Source organism: Trachypithecus francoisi, unplaced genomic scaffold (assembly GCF_009764315.1).
Source record: "Trachypithecus francoisi isolate TF-2019V2 unplaced genomic scaffold, Tfra_2.0 Lachesis_group2, whole genome shotgun sequence".
Lineage (NCBI taxonomy): Eukaryota > Metazoa > Chordata > Mammalia > Primates > Cercopithecidae > Trachypithecus > Trachypithecus francoisi.
In genome coordinates this window covers 49,721,685-49,738,024 of record NW_022681465.1, presented here as the reverse complement: position 1 = coordinate 49,738,024, position 16,340 = coordinate 49,721,685, and the positions used below count along the sequence as shown (strand labels likewise).

At 35.5% G+C, this 16,340-nt stretch overlaps 1 pseudogene across 1 annotated transcript; it reads left to right on the top strand.

The window, feature by feature from the left end:
* The first annotated feature begins 512 nt into the window (after positions 1 to 512).
* Positions 513 to 1,419, top strand: LOC117064945 (annotated as a pseudogene). The gene has a single exon (XR_004429756.1). The product of XR_004429756.1 is annotated as a 60S ribosomal protein L6-like (transcript).
* The last annotated feature ends 14,921 nt before the right edge of the window (positions 1,420 to 16,340 follow it).

Here is a 16,340-nt window from a genome sequence, read left to right as displayed (position 1 = left end):
TTTAAGCATTCCCTTTTGAGCTTTTCTGAACATTTATCTTGAATGCAGTGGTAACTACTATATAGAATGCATGGAATGGCCATAAAAATATCACATATGGCCCAGGGTCACTGGTCTGATTAATGTTGTGATGCTGAACGTGGAGCAATCTAAAATGTGAGTACTTTTGATTAGGATAATAATAAAATATCTAGCAATACATTTACCAAAGGAGGGGAAAGATCTTTACAAAAAGAAGTACAAAACACTGATGAAAGAAATTGTAGATGATACAAATAGAAATGGCCTAATGTGTATGAGTCTAGGGCTTCTGGGGAGGGACTCTCTATCATGGATTCTGTCCCAGGATGTCAAAGCCATAAGGATCAAGGTCCCCTGAAATAAAATCACTGAAAAGGTATGTTCTCTTATATATTATTTAAAAAATTTATCTGATGCCGCCAAGGAATGACAGCAGTTTCTAATGAAGTTCATATTTAGAGCATCATATTAAGATATTGTAAAGCTCCTCTTTCCCATCTTGCAAGATGGTGGGTGAAAAAGTTGAGAAGCCAGATACTAAAGAGAAGAAACCCGAAGCCAAGAAGGCTGATGCTGGTGGCAAGGTGAAAAAGGGTAACCTCAAGGCTAAGAAGCCCAAGAAGGGGAAGCCCCATTGCAGCTGCAACCCTGTCCTTGTCAGAGGAATTGGCAGGTATTCCCGATCTGCCATGTATTCCAGAAAGGCCATGTACAAGAGGAAGTACTCAGCCGCTAAATCCAAGGTTGAAAAGAAAAAGGAGAAGGTTCTTGCAACTCTTACAAAACCAGTTGTTGGTGACAAGAACGGCGGTACCCGGGTGGTTAAACTTCGCAGAATGTCTAGATATTATCCTACTGAAGATATGCCTCGAAAGCTGTTGAGCCACGGCAAAAAACCCTTCAGTCAGCATGTGAGAAAACTGCGAGCCAGCATTACCCTCGGGACCATTCTGATCCTCCTCACTGGACGCCACAGGGGCAAGAGGGTGGTTTTCTTGAAGCAGCTGGCTAGTGGCTTGTTACTTGTGACTGGACCTCTGAACTCAATCGAGTTCCTCTACGAAGAACACACCAGAAATTTGTCATTGCCACCTCAACCAAAATCGATATCAGCAATATCAAAATCCCAAAACATCTTACTGATGCTTACTTCAAGAAGAAAAAGTTGCAGAAGCCCAGACACCAGGAAGGTGAGATCTTCGACACAGAGAAAGAGAAATACGAGATTACAGAGCAGCGCAAGATTGATCAGAAAGCTGTGGACTCACAAATTCTACCAAAAATCAAAGCTGTTCCTCAGCTCCAGGGCTACCTGCGATCTGTTTTTGCCCTGACGAATGGAATTTATCCTCACAAATTGGTGTTCTAAATGTCTTAAGAACCTCATGAAATAGCTAACTACAAAAAAAAAAAAGAGAGAGAGAGAGATATTGTAAAGCTTAGCATATTTTGCATTGGTTTTCTTCGTAATGTAGGTTGCAAGGGAGACATGCTTGAATGCTTTTGTATGTAACTATCTCCCATTCTTTTTCTCTCTCTTCTTGGTCTGTATTTGCTAAGGATTGATATAAAAAAATAGTTCACTAATGAGCTCTGCATATTATCGAACGCTCACAAGGTAATATTGATTTGGGTGCTATCAGACTTTTACCTAACATTCGTCTTTCTCAATAGTTCTTGTAAAGGACAGCATTCAATCCAGTAAATATTGAAATCTATTAGTTTAATAAAGGTTATTTATATACTGTCATACCACAAAGCGATGGTGGAAAGAACATCTGCATTCACCAGAATGTACTTTCTTCCGTTGGCTGTGAATAAATTGGATAAGACTGTTTTATTGTAAGTACTGGCTATTGGGAGATATGGGGATAAAATTGACATTGTTGTTGAAGTATTGCAAAAACATGACTAATTTGGTTAATTATGTCTACCACTTATGTTTAAGAGATCCTTTCACTAACTTAAAATGTTAACTTTTAATTTCACTACTTAAATTGTTGTGATATTGAGAAAGAATTTTAACCTAAACAGTCACTTTACAACAAACATGTAAAGACTAGTGTGGCTGCAGTTGAGGTTTTTTTTGCATTTCTGAGCCCACTTTGCACCAAAAACATAATGGGTGAAAAGTTTTAAATAACCAGTACTGTAAGTTTTCATAAAGTTTGGGACTTCAAAGTATTAACGAAGGATATTGAAAACATACTGACTTTTACTTTGGTCAAATTACTTCCTATGATCTGATTTCTTAATTTTCAGTATTTGAAATCTTGTGAATTAGGAATATCTACATCTATATATAGATAGATAACTAAAACTTAATGATAAAAATAAGTGTAATTCAGTAAAATGATTAATCAGTTTTTATTTTTACAATGTTATAATTTATTGCATTGATATCAAATTTGTATATTGCCTTGCAATGCTAAATGTTCTAAAAAGAATATTTAGGCCACTTCAGTTCTACAACCTTCTTCCCCCTCTCCCAGGACATACAAAAGATCTTATAGTAACTAATCCTCTGTGTGAATTTTGCTGTATCAAACATTGTGCCTTATTTTATTAAAACTGTTTTGTTGGAATCCAATTCTATATTAAAGTCTCTATAATGTTAAAAAAAAAAAAAAAGGAAAAACATCCCATGCTCATAGATTGGAAGAATCCATATCATTAAAAATAACCATATTGCCCAAAGAAATCTACAAATTCAACACAATTTCTATCAGATCACCTATGTCAGCCCCACAGAATTAGAAAAAACAATTCTGAAGTTCATATGGAACCAAAAAAGAGCCCAAATAACCAAAGTCATTCTAACAACAACAACAACAAAAAAAAAAACAAAGCCAGAGGCATCACATTACCTGACTCAAAAAAAATTTACTATAAAAAGCTATACTGACTAAATCAGCATGGTACTGGTACAAAAATAGACACACAGATCAATGGATCAGAATAGAGAACCCCAAAATAAAGCCACATACCTATAACAACTGATCTTCAACGACGTTGACAAAAATAATGGGGAAATACCCTACTCAATAAACGGTGCGGGGAAAATTGACTAGCCATATGAAAAAGAATGAACTGGACCCCTATCTCTCACCACAAACAAAAATTAGGAATAAAGACTTAAATATAAGACCTGAGAGTTCAAAAATCCTAGATGTAAACTTAGAAAAAAACTTTTCTGGACTTTGACCTAGGAAGAGAATTTATAACAAAGACCCCAAAAGCAAATACAACAAAAACAAAAACAGACAAATGAGACTTAATTAAACTAAGAAGCTTCTGCATAGCAAAAGAAATAATCAACAAAATAAACAGGCAACCTACAGAATGTGAGAAAATATTAGCAAATTATGCCTCCAGCAAAAGACTAATATCCAGCATCTACAAGGAACTCAAGAAAAAAACAAACAACCCCATTAAAAAATGAGCAAAGGATATGAACAGACAGTTCTGAAAAGAAGACATACAAGAAGCCAACAAACACATGAAAAAAATGTTTAACATCACTAATCATCAGACAGATGCAAATAAAAACACAATAAGATATCATTGTACACTAGAGTGGCTATTAATAGAAAGTCAAAAAACAACAGATGGTGGCATGGATGTGGAAGAAACAAAATACTTATACACTGTTGGTGGAAATGTAAATTAGTTCAACCTCTGTGGAAAACAGTATGGAGATTTCTCAATGAATTACAGAAAGAACTACCACTTGACCCAGCAATCCCACTACTGGGTATATACTCAAAGGAAAATAAATAATTATATTAAAAACATACCTCCATGTCACAACAAGTATATATTTATCACAGCACTATTCACAACAGCAACGTCATGGAACCATGGTAAGCGTCCATCAACAGTTGATTGGATTAAAAAATGTGAGATATATTTTTATATGTATGGTACCTTTTACGGCCATATGGCATTTATATGGTATAGCCTCATCTCAAAATACAAACAGCCATAAAAAATAATAAAATTATGTCTTTTGCAGCAACATTAGTAGAGCTGGAAGCCATCATCATATGTAGCATAACTCAGAAGCAGAAAATCAAATACTTGTACGTAGAAACTTATAAATTAGTACAGATGGACATAAGGACGGAAATAGTGGACACTGGAGACTCCAAAAGGGAGAAGGAGTGAGGGTTGAATAATGGGGTACAATGTTTGCTATTTTGGGGATTGATCCACTAGCAACCTAATCCCCACCATTATGCAATATACTCCGGTAAAACCTGAGTAGTTCCTGAACCTAAAAGTAAATGGAAAAAATAAAAATAGTAATAGTGATGCTGTTTTAAGGATGAATCTGAGCCTAAATTCTACTTAGCATAAAAAAAAAGTAGCATGATTAGTTTGTAATGTCTGCCATGTCTGTGGGTGGGAAATCTATTCATCATTCTGACATTCTATATATTTTGATCCCTGAGTTATATTTTACACTCTGATTAAAAATACTTTTAAAATCCAACCTGTCCTAATCCAGGGAGTCAAATCTTCTTTACTTCATAGTTTATTGTTGAGTTTCAGTGTTCTAAAATACTTACATTTTCCTTCTTCATTTTTAATAACCATCTTTACCATCCTAAAGAGTAATACTTTCTCAGTATGAAAAAGACTGTCAATAAAAAGTGACTAGAACTCTGAAAGAAATTGCAGCTTTTAGACCGAATTATGTTTTGGTTTATCTGTTAACTTTATTTACTTTATACTGAACTGATTCCCATTAGTGTGGAAAATAAAATAAATTTTTCAGTCGACATTATTTCTTCACAATCTTTTAAAGTTATTTCCCTTGATAGCTTTTTATTCCTAAGATTTATCTGTATATAATAAGTTACAATAAAGTAGAAAATTTTAGTATAATCATAATAAAAATGTGGATATATGAAAAGTGTATTTAGTAGTAAGGAACATTCTCAGATAAAAGTTTAATTATTTTAGCAGCCAAAGAATCTGCCTTTTAAAGCTGAACTCAGAACAGGAAATGTGTTACATAAAGCACAATCTAATTGGGTATTCAGTGTGAATAACTTCATTAAGACTTCAGGATAAAGACATTATTTTCAAGCAGGGTCATAGGGATAAATTAGGTAACAAAGAAAGTGATTAACTGGAAGTAGTCCTCTTAACTTACTTTAATCATAATTATTGTTAATAAAACCACCCAATCTACAAGATTAATTTCACATAATCAATTAGGCTAGCAAAAAAAAAGGTTTATTAGGAGGTCAGCCATCTAAAGAGTAACATCTTTCAAATAATTATTCAGCAAATATGTATTTAATACCAACTATATGCAAGATACTGTGAAGAATAGAAAGAGTGATAAAACACACTACCTATCCTCAAGAGACTTAAGATTACAGCAAAAGCTACAAAATGTATAAAAGAATATCTTTTATGATTTTCTACTTAGGTGAATAATGCCAAAAACTGGTAAAGCTACAGAAGTTCTGAGGGAAGTTAGAATATTCTTCATGGAGACGGTGGCTCTTGAAAAGCCTAAGAAACATGGATAGAACTTACTTGTGGAAAAGTGAAGGAAGTTGGCTTCCAAATAGAAATAAAATTGTTCACAAGGATATAGAAATAGAAATATGTGTGAAAGATCTGCGATTAATTTAGTTGGAGCCTATGATTAATGAAGGAGCACAGTAGAAGGTAAAATAAGGAAGTTTTGGGCCATGGGCAGTGGCTCACGCCTGTAATCCCAGCACTTTGAGAGGCCGAGGCGGGCAGATCACGAGGTCAGGAGATCGAGACCATCCTGGCTAACATGGTGAAATCCTATCTCTACTAGAAATATAAAAAATTAGCCAGGCGTGGTAGACTACAGGCATGTGCGCCTATAGTTCCAGCTACTCAGGAGGCTGCAGCAGGAGAATGGCATGAACTCAGGAGGCAGAGCTTTCAGTGAGCCAAGCTCTCGCCACTGCACTCCAACCTGGGCAACAGAGCAGGACTCCATCTCAAAAAAAAAAAAAAAAAAAAAGAAAAAGGAAAGTTTTGATGCAAATTATAATACTTTATACATCTAAATTACATCTTATTTAAGAGACATTAAGAAAGAAGCCAATGAGAAATTTTGAGTAACAGAGTTGCAATGATCATAATTATTCCTTAAGATAATGGCACAGTCAGGTGGTGGAGGGACAAGAAGTAGGGACATCTGGTTAGAGGCTTTTATAAGAGATTGAAGGAGAGAAAATTAGGTCTTCAGTTAGAAAAATGACATGCAGAAACTGAAGACAAGGTAGCTCTCATCATATGTCATTATCAATAAGAAAAAATATTTTTAATCCTCTTTGGTAGGTAGAACAAGAAGATAGCCCCTAAGAGTCTTGCCCTCTAGCTCTTTATCCTCCCCAAGATAATGAATATGATGAAACATTTCTCTTGTGATTCAGTTTTTATATAAGGCACAATTTAAGAATGGGAAATTGTGTTTGGTGGGCCTGACCTAATCAATCGAACCCTCAAAAGAGATGGGGCTATTCTTACGTAAAGAGATTCAATTGTGCGAGGGTTGTGATACCAGGGAGACTTTCTATTGTGTTACATGAAGAAAAAAACATCATAGGGTCTTGATTATAAGTGGCTCTAAGAGCTAAGAATGGCTCCTGGCTGTAGCCAGATGGCAATGTGCTACAACCACAGTCCTAAAGCCACAGTCCTACAGCCACAGGGAACTGAATTTGGCCAACAACCTGAATCAGCTTGAATGCTGATTCTTACACAGCACTTCCAGAATGGAACACAGGAAAACCAAAACTCTGATTTCAATCTGAGCAAGGAATTTAGCCACACCACACCTGGACTTCTGAGATAATAAATAGTTGTTTGTCTAAGATGCAAAGTGTTTGGCAGTTTTTAATGCGTTAGAAAACTAACACATTCTGCAGGGCGTGGTGGCTCAAGCCTGTAATCCCAGCACTTTGGGAGGCCGAGAGAGGCGGATCACGAGGTCAGGAGATCGAGACCATCCTGGCTAACATGGTGAAACCCCGTCTCTACTAAAAAATACAAAAAACTAGCAGGCGAGGTGGCGGGCGCCTGTAGTCCCAGCTACTCGGGAGGCTGAGGCAGGAGAATGGCGTAAAACCCGGGAGGCGGACCTTGCAGTGAGCCGAGATCTGGCCACTGCACTCCAGCCTGGGCGATAGAGCGAGACTCCGCCTCAAAAAAAAAACAAAAACAAAAACAAAAAAAAGAAAACTAACACATCCTGAGAAATAATTAAAGTATCCCATAACGTAAAGTACGAAGTGTTATATACCAAGGAATGCCACACACAAATAAAAACCTCAGCATAAAGTTTGATTAATCCTAAACTAGACCTCTTGGAAAGGTGGAAACTGGAAATTCTCACCTCTTTGTAATGTGCTGCAAAATAAAAATTCATCTGTTTGCTTTGAGAATACTTTGCCCTTGTTTTCTTAAAAAATAGCTTCTTTTTCTTTTTTTTAAGTTAATGTGATTGTCCTTAGGTGTTTCTTTGATTTTGATGTAGATTGACAAAGTCAAAACTTAACAAAACGGTGAAGTAGACCATATTGTCTCTTGTGCACTCATTTTTATTTAAATCTTCTATCCTAAGATTCCCTGAGGGCTATGGCCCAACAAGCCTGAGCATCACAAAGTGATACCCGTACTAGTGCCCCAGTAGGGAATCTCCTCCTCAAAATGTCCCCTAGTAGATTTGGCCTGTACTTTCCTCTTTCTCCAAGATCTGTAACTCTTTCTGTCAATCATATCTAATCTGTGCTAAAATGTGAAAATGTTATTCTTCAAATGAATATATTCAATTAATAAGAGCTTTGTGGAGAGAATGACTTTACTTTGACTATGTAAATGATTTTAATATTGAAAAGGAGAGACCAAAATCACTGGATGTTTAAAAAAAATACAGAAGAGGATATGAATTATTTGATGACTGGGCATCTAAATTTACTTACGTGTCTTTGAATAGAAGCCTTCATGGTCATTCTACTTGTCAGTAGATATCTTTAATAGAGTATTTCTTCATCAATATATGAAACAACTTAACAATAAATAGTTCTTTTGATGTCTGAATTACAGTCTCTGAATGGAAAAATGTTTTTTCCTAATCATTGCATCACTGTGGTAAATGATAAACTAAGTTTTTAATGCTATTTAATGTGGGAAATCCTTGTATTATAAACTACAAAACATTATAAAGTAGTGAAAAATGTAAATTCTATTTAGATGAATAATAATCTAGTTAGGAAACTAGAAAAAACAAACAAAAATGCACATTTAACACCAGTGATAATTATTAACATACAAATCTAGCAATTGCTGGTCAGGAATGTACAAAAATATAAAGTATTTTATTCATCCATGTACTGTGTGTCTACTCTACTAGGTAGTCCTTCCTTCAGCAAACTGTGAGGAAGAATCGGTTCCATGCCTCTCACCTAGCTTGTAGTAATTTTCTGGTGGTCTTTGACATTCCTTGGCTTGTAGAAACATCACACTGATCTCTGCCTTTGTCTTTGTGTGGCATTGTCTCTCAGTTTGTGTGGGTGAGTTTGTACGTGTATGTAACAAAAAATTTCTAGTTTTTCATAAGGACATTACCCTTATTGGACTGGGGCCCCACTCTACTTCAGTATAACCTTGTTTTAACTGATCACATCTGCAATGGCCCCATTTCCTCATATGATCACATGCTGAGGTACTGGGGGTTAGGATTTTACCATAGAATTTGGGGAAGACATGATGCAACCCATAACTCATGGGAAACACAGACACAAATGACATGGATTCTGCTCTCGCTAAATGAATTTGCAATCAAGAGAAGAACAAAACACAGGCAAATATATGCAAGATACTGAGGTAAATGTCATTAAGAAATCTGAAAGAAATACTTATGAGAACACAGAAAAAGAGGTGCCAATGAAGAATGATTAGTATGAATGAGTAATACGCCATAGAAGATGTATCATTTAAACTTCTTTTCAAGGAACAAAAGAGTCACAAAAAGAGAAAGAGAAAAGGGTATTTCAAATACAGGAAAACAACATATGCAAATAAAAAGAGGTAGTTATCTCTGAGTAGCTCAGAACAGCAGCCTGTCTAGGGACTATGGGGTATTGCAGGATGCAGGTGGCAAAAAGTGAGACTAAAGGAAGTTGCTGTTCATTTGCTGAGGAATCTTGAGAGACACTTTAAAAACCTTTCAATGTATTCAGCATAACAACTATCCCAATGTTGGGGTTTGATGGAAGACCATCAGATATTTTTCAGTGAAAGAATTATAACTTCCCACCTGTATTTTATTTTAAAATTTCGGGGAATGAGGGACAAAGGACATAAAGAGTTCAGGGGAGTTGTTTTTACTGGAATGACAAGAGCTAGAGATGACACTGGTCTAAAATTTTCCACTTTTCATTTTGGTTTACATTAATATGATGTTTGATGTCTACATTTCTAAGGGATTAGGTACATTAGCTATGTCCCCACAAATTACTTATTAATAATAAAGTACTATTGTGTCAGGTTCTAAACCACCTAGTTGTGCTATGATGGGGGCAAGGGGCATGGTGCTGGAAGGTTTCACAGTGACTTAATGGCAAATTTAATGCTTTCAAATTCATGATCCTTGCAAATTTTTCACGCACCAAAAATCATCCAAATATATTCAACATGTAGTCTGTAATAAGTTGGGGGGGATGGGGAGCGCACAATGGAACCACAGAGAGTAGCTCAGGAGATCAGCACCCTAGGGCGGGACTGGGGAAGTGTTGCTGCTCTGCCCAACAGAGCTTCCAGCGACTGATACCGGTGATAAAGAGGTCTCAGACTTCTCATGCGCAGAGCTTCTGCAGGTGCCTTGGCCACAGCTTCTTTGTGGTTTTTATGGCCCCCCATAGCAGTGACTCGGGACATTATCCCTCCTGCCTTTTGGCTTCACTTTTTCTCTTATCCCCTTTGTCCACTATACATATGCTTATCACTTCGAGGGGTCAGCAATTTCACTGTAGGCTGAGTCACTTGTCCTAAGTGACTTCATTTTGAGACACTGGAGATTATAAAATATTATTATAGGTCAAATACTCACTTTACAGTGGAGAAACTGGCAGATACCACTTTGACAAAGTGATGAAAGTTAACATCATGTATCAATTATCATCATATGGCCTCTGATGCGGTTCACTGAGAAAATAACACTTTTGCAGTATTCCTGCCAAAACTCTATAACATGATCTAGTCAAAAGGAAACATATCAGACAAGTTCAAACTGAGGAATGTTCTACAAAAACAACTAACCTGTACTTTAACAGTAAAGTCAGTATCTTGAAAGATAAGTGGAGCTAAAGAACTATCCCAAAATAAAGGAGATAAAAGAGGTAATGATAGTCAAACAGGTGTGTGATCCTGGATTTGATGATTGATCAGGAAAAACAATAGGTATTTAAAAAATTTCAAAGTTTGAATTTGGATTTCACATCAGGAAATTGTATTATATTTGTGTTAAATTGTCTGACTTTGATAATTACAAAACAATAACCTGTTTTTACAAAATACAGCCAGAAGTAAAAGGACATGATGTCACTCTCTAGTGATTGAGAAAAAAATACAGATTATATGTATAAAGTGCCACACAGTTCTTGCATTTTGTCATTGTTAGTGATTGTTTTTGCTGTTATACTTTGCTAGGATGTAATAAATACTTGTATATTAGGTGTTCCATGGGTACTTTGTATACTCTAGAATCTTAGATAGTGATACCACCACTTTGAGTGACTGAAGCTTCCCTCATCTACCCAACCTCCCTCCTAATTATTAACCTTTTATCTATTATTATACCTCACACATATGATATGTTGATCATATTTCATATTAAGCATTTGCACATCCACTCTATTCTCTAGAATACTATCTCCTTGAAAACTGATTCCACATTTCATGTAAATTTGTATCACCACTACCTAAAATAATACAACCAATAATTGCTTTTGAAATGAATTAAGGAATGAGTAAAACTACATATGATTTTTTGTAATAATTATAATTGAAATTCTTGATCCAATATTTGTCTAGACATGCACATCTTCATTCCAAAACAGTAGGTTAAGGATGTTACCATAAGTGAAATTTAGTAGACTGAAAATAGATGCTTATATCTTCTCGTTATTCTACCTTTGGTAAATAAATGTATTTAAAGTCTATCATTCCTAAAGTAACTCACTTATCTTTGGCAAGTATTATCCTATCAAATTAAAGAGATCCAATAGTTTTAAAAACGTCCAAGCCAGGACTACTTCATAACATGATACAGGCTATATATACAGTAAAATTACTTGGCTCCAGTTGGTTACATATGGGTTGTTACTTTTTCGGTTAGAATAAATAAGAAAATCCACATGCACCTAGAATATGTTTCCAATTATGCTCTTGGAAATCTGATCAAATGACTTATAAAATCTGTGAATTGGAGCTTTCTTTCTTGACATGGGTCCTCAATTTCCTCACAGCTAGAATGATGGCATGTAATTATTCTGCTTTGCTACTCTGACAAGAAATGCATTCAATCATCAATTAAGAATTAGCACACGTATGGTTTCAATTATATTGATTAACCACCAGCAACTTTTTAATACAAAATTTAGTTACAGTCTATCATGCCTTGATAATTAAAATGCACTTTGGTCTGTTGTTTCTTACTGACTTGTAGAAAAACAAGTAAAGTCATAAAATCTTCTTGCATTGTGTGTTATTTATTTCTACTAAACATGAGTCAGAGTTTGCCTATATTTAGAACATTATAAAATCTAGACAAATATTATCACTATCATTACCACTTCCACCTCTATTTATCATTTTTCTACTATAGCATAATTATGGGGAACATTTTCCTAAACTACATCATGGATAGGAAACCATAACTCTTGCAAAAATTCAGTTTGCCTTTAAGATAAGAAGCATAGCATGGGGAAAATCTGGACACGTTAAAGCAGGTCTTCACAATTTCAGTCTATTTGTGTACTTGTTCCCTTCCGTTCGATAGTATCCATCATACACCCAACTCAGGACATGTATAGGGTTGCTCTACTAATCTTTACTACAAGTAAAAGTGGGAAAAGATCTGAATTCACTCATTATGTCTGCTGATTTACTCAATATACTTGAGATATGAGGATAACACCAGCAGTTACACATTACTGAGCAATAAGTATATGCCAGGGTCTCAGTCAAATTCTTCACAAGTTGATGATTTAATTTTCACACTTTCAAGTAGGTATCAGGCTCATCCCATTTTCGCAGTAGCAGCAGCTGAGGTTCAAGAGGTGAGATATATGGTTCGACATTACCCAATTAGGAAGTAGCAGAGAGTAAACTCAAGGCCAGATCTGCCTTACTCCATAGCCCACGCTTTTCAAATATGTTTTATTGCCTTTTTAGGTGGATCAAGATTGCATAAAGGGAAAACAGGTGTTAACTCCAGGATGTGGGTATAGAAATACAGCGAGAGTAGAGGCTTGTATTAGTTGAACTCTAACAGTGGAGAAGTCCCATTCAGAACATGGTGGGTGTGGGCAGTAGCTATGAGGTTAGAATCCGTGTTGTGGCTAATGAGCATTAAGTTTATGTGGTATCAGATAAAATTTTCAGCACCACCGGTCATGAAAGTGTTGAAGAAATAACAACAAAAAAGAGAAGAGCTATAAAATTTTAGCTTGGCTATGTAAAATTATAATCATCTGTTGTCCATTCAGGCTTAATTACCATGTAGCACAACAGCAATTATGCATATCATTAAATAGATGCTAGATTAACTTATGTACATTTTACTTGATCAAAGCAGTAAAGTGCAGTTAGCAGTATGTTCAAGCTTTACAGTTTGTGGCTCATGTAACATAATAATCTACTCAAAGTTTTAAAATACTAGGAGATATGTTGATTATGAAGCTTTACAATATCATATTGGTTAATCAATTTTATAATCATATATAAACAGTGGAAATGCAGCTGTTAATCTAGCTATATGCTACGTACTCTGCTAAAATATTTCACAGAAGGAAAATATCTTCCTTAATGGCAGAAGTGAAGTCTGGCAATTATCTTTAAACTTCAGCTTTTAACACCATTATCATTTTATGTTACCACCCAAAATTTATAATTTATTTTATCTAGAAAAATGGCCTGGAAAAATATAACTAAGTTAATTTTGGTTAATGCTATCTGGAAGGTAGAGATTACTTTAGCTATATATACTTATGTATTTTAAAAGTTTGTCTTAATTTTTTAGCTTTATAATAAAATATTGAAGAACTGATATATCTATGCTATTATCAATTGAATGAGGCATTACATTGGAGCAGTTTAAACCTGTGAGCCCTGCAGAACTTTCTGACATTACATCTTCCTTCTGATGCTTCAAACTATGTTCCCTTCATCTATCTGGACCTCAGTTTCCTCATCTGTAAAATGTGCATTAAGAATGGTACTGAATAGTACCTACTGCATAATGTCACTGGGAAGACTGCATGAGATAGCCCATTTAATGCACTCAACTATGTTCCTGACACATTAAAAGTATTCAAAAAAGGTCATCAACTGTTATTGAGTAGCCCCATTTTTCTACTTTTTTCTTTTTGACTTAATCATTTTTAGGGATGCCCATTTTATAAATTAAAAACTGGTCAATTGGCAGGTATCTGTATAAAAATTCTTAATATATGGCTATTTGTAATAGTTTTAAAAAATTTTTTGGATGAAATCTGGCCATTTCAAAGCTATTACAAACTCTACTACCTGCTGCCCAAGCCCCAGATAAAGTCTGGTGACAGATTCCTGGTGCCACACTGTTGAAGAGCCTTGAAAAAAGCAATTATGACTAGAGAAAGGGAGAGAATCATATGGAAAACATGCTTTAATGTAAGGTTAAAACTAAAGACACATCGGGCATTCTGGCAAAATATTTTTAAGAGACGTAATACATGGCTTTATTACTTTTTTGCCTCAATTTTATTATTTATAAACTGAATGATTTAATCTAAACTGATTTTTAAGGGCTATTCTTTCTCTCAAAGAATTGTCTAAGAAAAATCTAAAATTCTGTGAACTGAAAGAAGAAAGACAGTTGTAGATTATTCCAGATATCAGCATCAGGAAGAATTAATGAAAGAGAGAGGCAGTTTTTTAATATGTTACAAAGTAGAACTTTCAGACAACCAAAAAAGAAAAAGGAAATTAGATAATCAATTATTAGGGATTTTTAAATACATGAGCAGGGATTTAAATAGGCAAATGGAAAAATAAGCTCTACCATCCCATCCAGCTTCCACCATTATTTACTCGTGTTAAATAAAATATTTCTAGCATTTTCTGTAAATTTACTTGCAATAAGAGCTTTTTAAATTTGAGATCCTGGGGCCAGGTATGGTGTCTCATGCCTGTAATCCCAGCACTTTGGGAGGCCAAGGCAGGTGGATCACCTGAGGTTGGGAGTTCGAGATCAGTCTGGAAACCATGGTGAAATCCTGTCTCTTTTTTTTTTTTTTTTTTTTTTTTTTTGAGACGGAGTCTCGCTCTGTCGCCCAGGCTGGAGTGCAGTGGCCGGTTCTCAGCTCACTGCAAGCTCTGCCTCCCGGGTTTACGCCATTCTCCTGCCTCAGCCTCCTGAGCAGCTGGGACTACAGGCGCCCGCCACCTCGCCCGGCTAGTTTTTTCTATTTTTTCAGTAGAGACGGGGTTTCACCGTGTTCGCCAGGATGGTATCGATCTCCTGACCTTGTGATCCGCCCGTCTCGGCCTCCCAAAGTGCTGGGATTACAGGCTTGAGCCACCGCGCCCGGCAGTGAAATCCTGTCTCTACTAAAAACACAAAAATTAGCTGGGTGTGGTGGCGTGTGCCTAAAGTCCCAGCTATTTGGGAGGCTGAGACAGGAGAATCACTTGAACCTGCAAGACAGAGGTTGCAGTGAGGAGTTTGAGATCCCACCACTGCACTGCCTGGGTGACAGAGTGAGACTGTCTCAAAAAAAAAAAAAAAAAAAATTATTTGAGATCCAGGGGCTTCAAGTATAGAGCTTCAGAGGCTAAACTTTCCGAAAATTATGTATTAAAAAATTATGTGTGTATGTGCACTATTTCAGGGAGAAATGGCCTTCATTTTTATCAGACTTTCAACCAAGTCAATATTAGAGTCATTGATTTAAATAATAATTCCTTTGGTGTGCAAAAAGCTAGAAATAAAGCCAGGACATAAAGCGAGACGCTTCTAAAAATAGTTGTCTTAAAAACATTTATCTGCAGGTATTTTTTTACTAAATGTTTTGTTATAAATCCTATTTTTAAATGGATTTATAGATTAAATATAAAAAATGGCTAGGTGAATGTAGTGATTAAATACCTAATAGTTCTTTAAATCATGTCAGATAATACATGATGCAAATGTTTCTGGCATCACTTGGTTATCTTACTGTGGCTGACTTTCTTATCTTGTTTCGATATGCACTGTAGAAAAAGATTTATGCAATTATTCCTGAATGCTTATATTCAATTCTGAGAGTTATGAAATGTTTTAACCTCCATGTAATAAAGATACTTAGAACAGTTTTCACCTTGAACTAATATTGCCAAAAGAAAGCAAAGTGCCAATATGTCAATATTCTTTCTTCCAACATATGTACATATGTGTGCTTACCAGATATAGCAATGTCTCACCTGTGTGTTAAATTATCTGAGAGCATGCAATTGCCCACCCATTTAAAAGAGTATAAATGGAACCCAAGGAATGTTAGGCAAGTAGTCAACCTTTCTGCATGTTCCATTCAATTTGAATAACATCATTCACAATGCAAAGTAAAGACAGGACTGTCAAAGTCAATATCCTAGATCTCTATGTCTACGCTACAGCTTTCTCTGTGCTAATAGTGTTGAAGCCATCTGTCTGTTTCCAATTAAAGTCCATTTTTGATTCAATGACCAGCTGTTCCATATTGTGGGGCTCTTTTGTTACCCTCTTCCTCTGCCTCAAAATTAATATAGTTACTCCAATGTTGACACTGTTTTTTCTTCTTTTTCTTTTACATTTCTGATCTCATCAGTTATTATGTCCTCCATCTTTTCCAAGTCATGGGTAGATTTCCCATTTTTTATTTACATTTTGTTGTCCACAAAGTCAGTTTTCTGAATGCGTTTTCATTTCTGACTTGATTTAATGTTTGTTCACTCATTTTGCCCATTTATCTAATTTCTTATATAATAAATATGTGAATAAAATTTTTAAGTATAAATAACGTACATAAGTAAATTTTAAA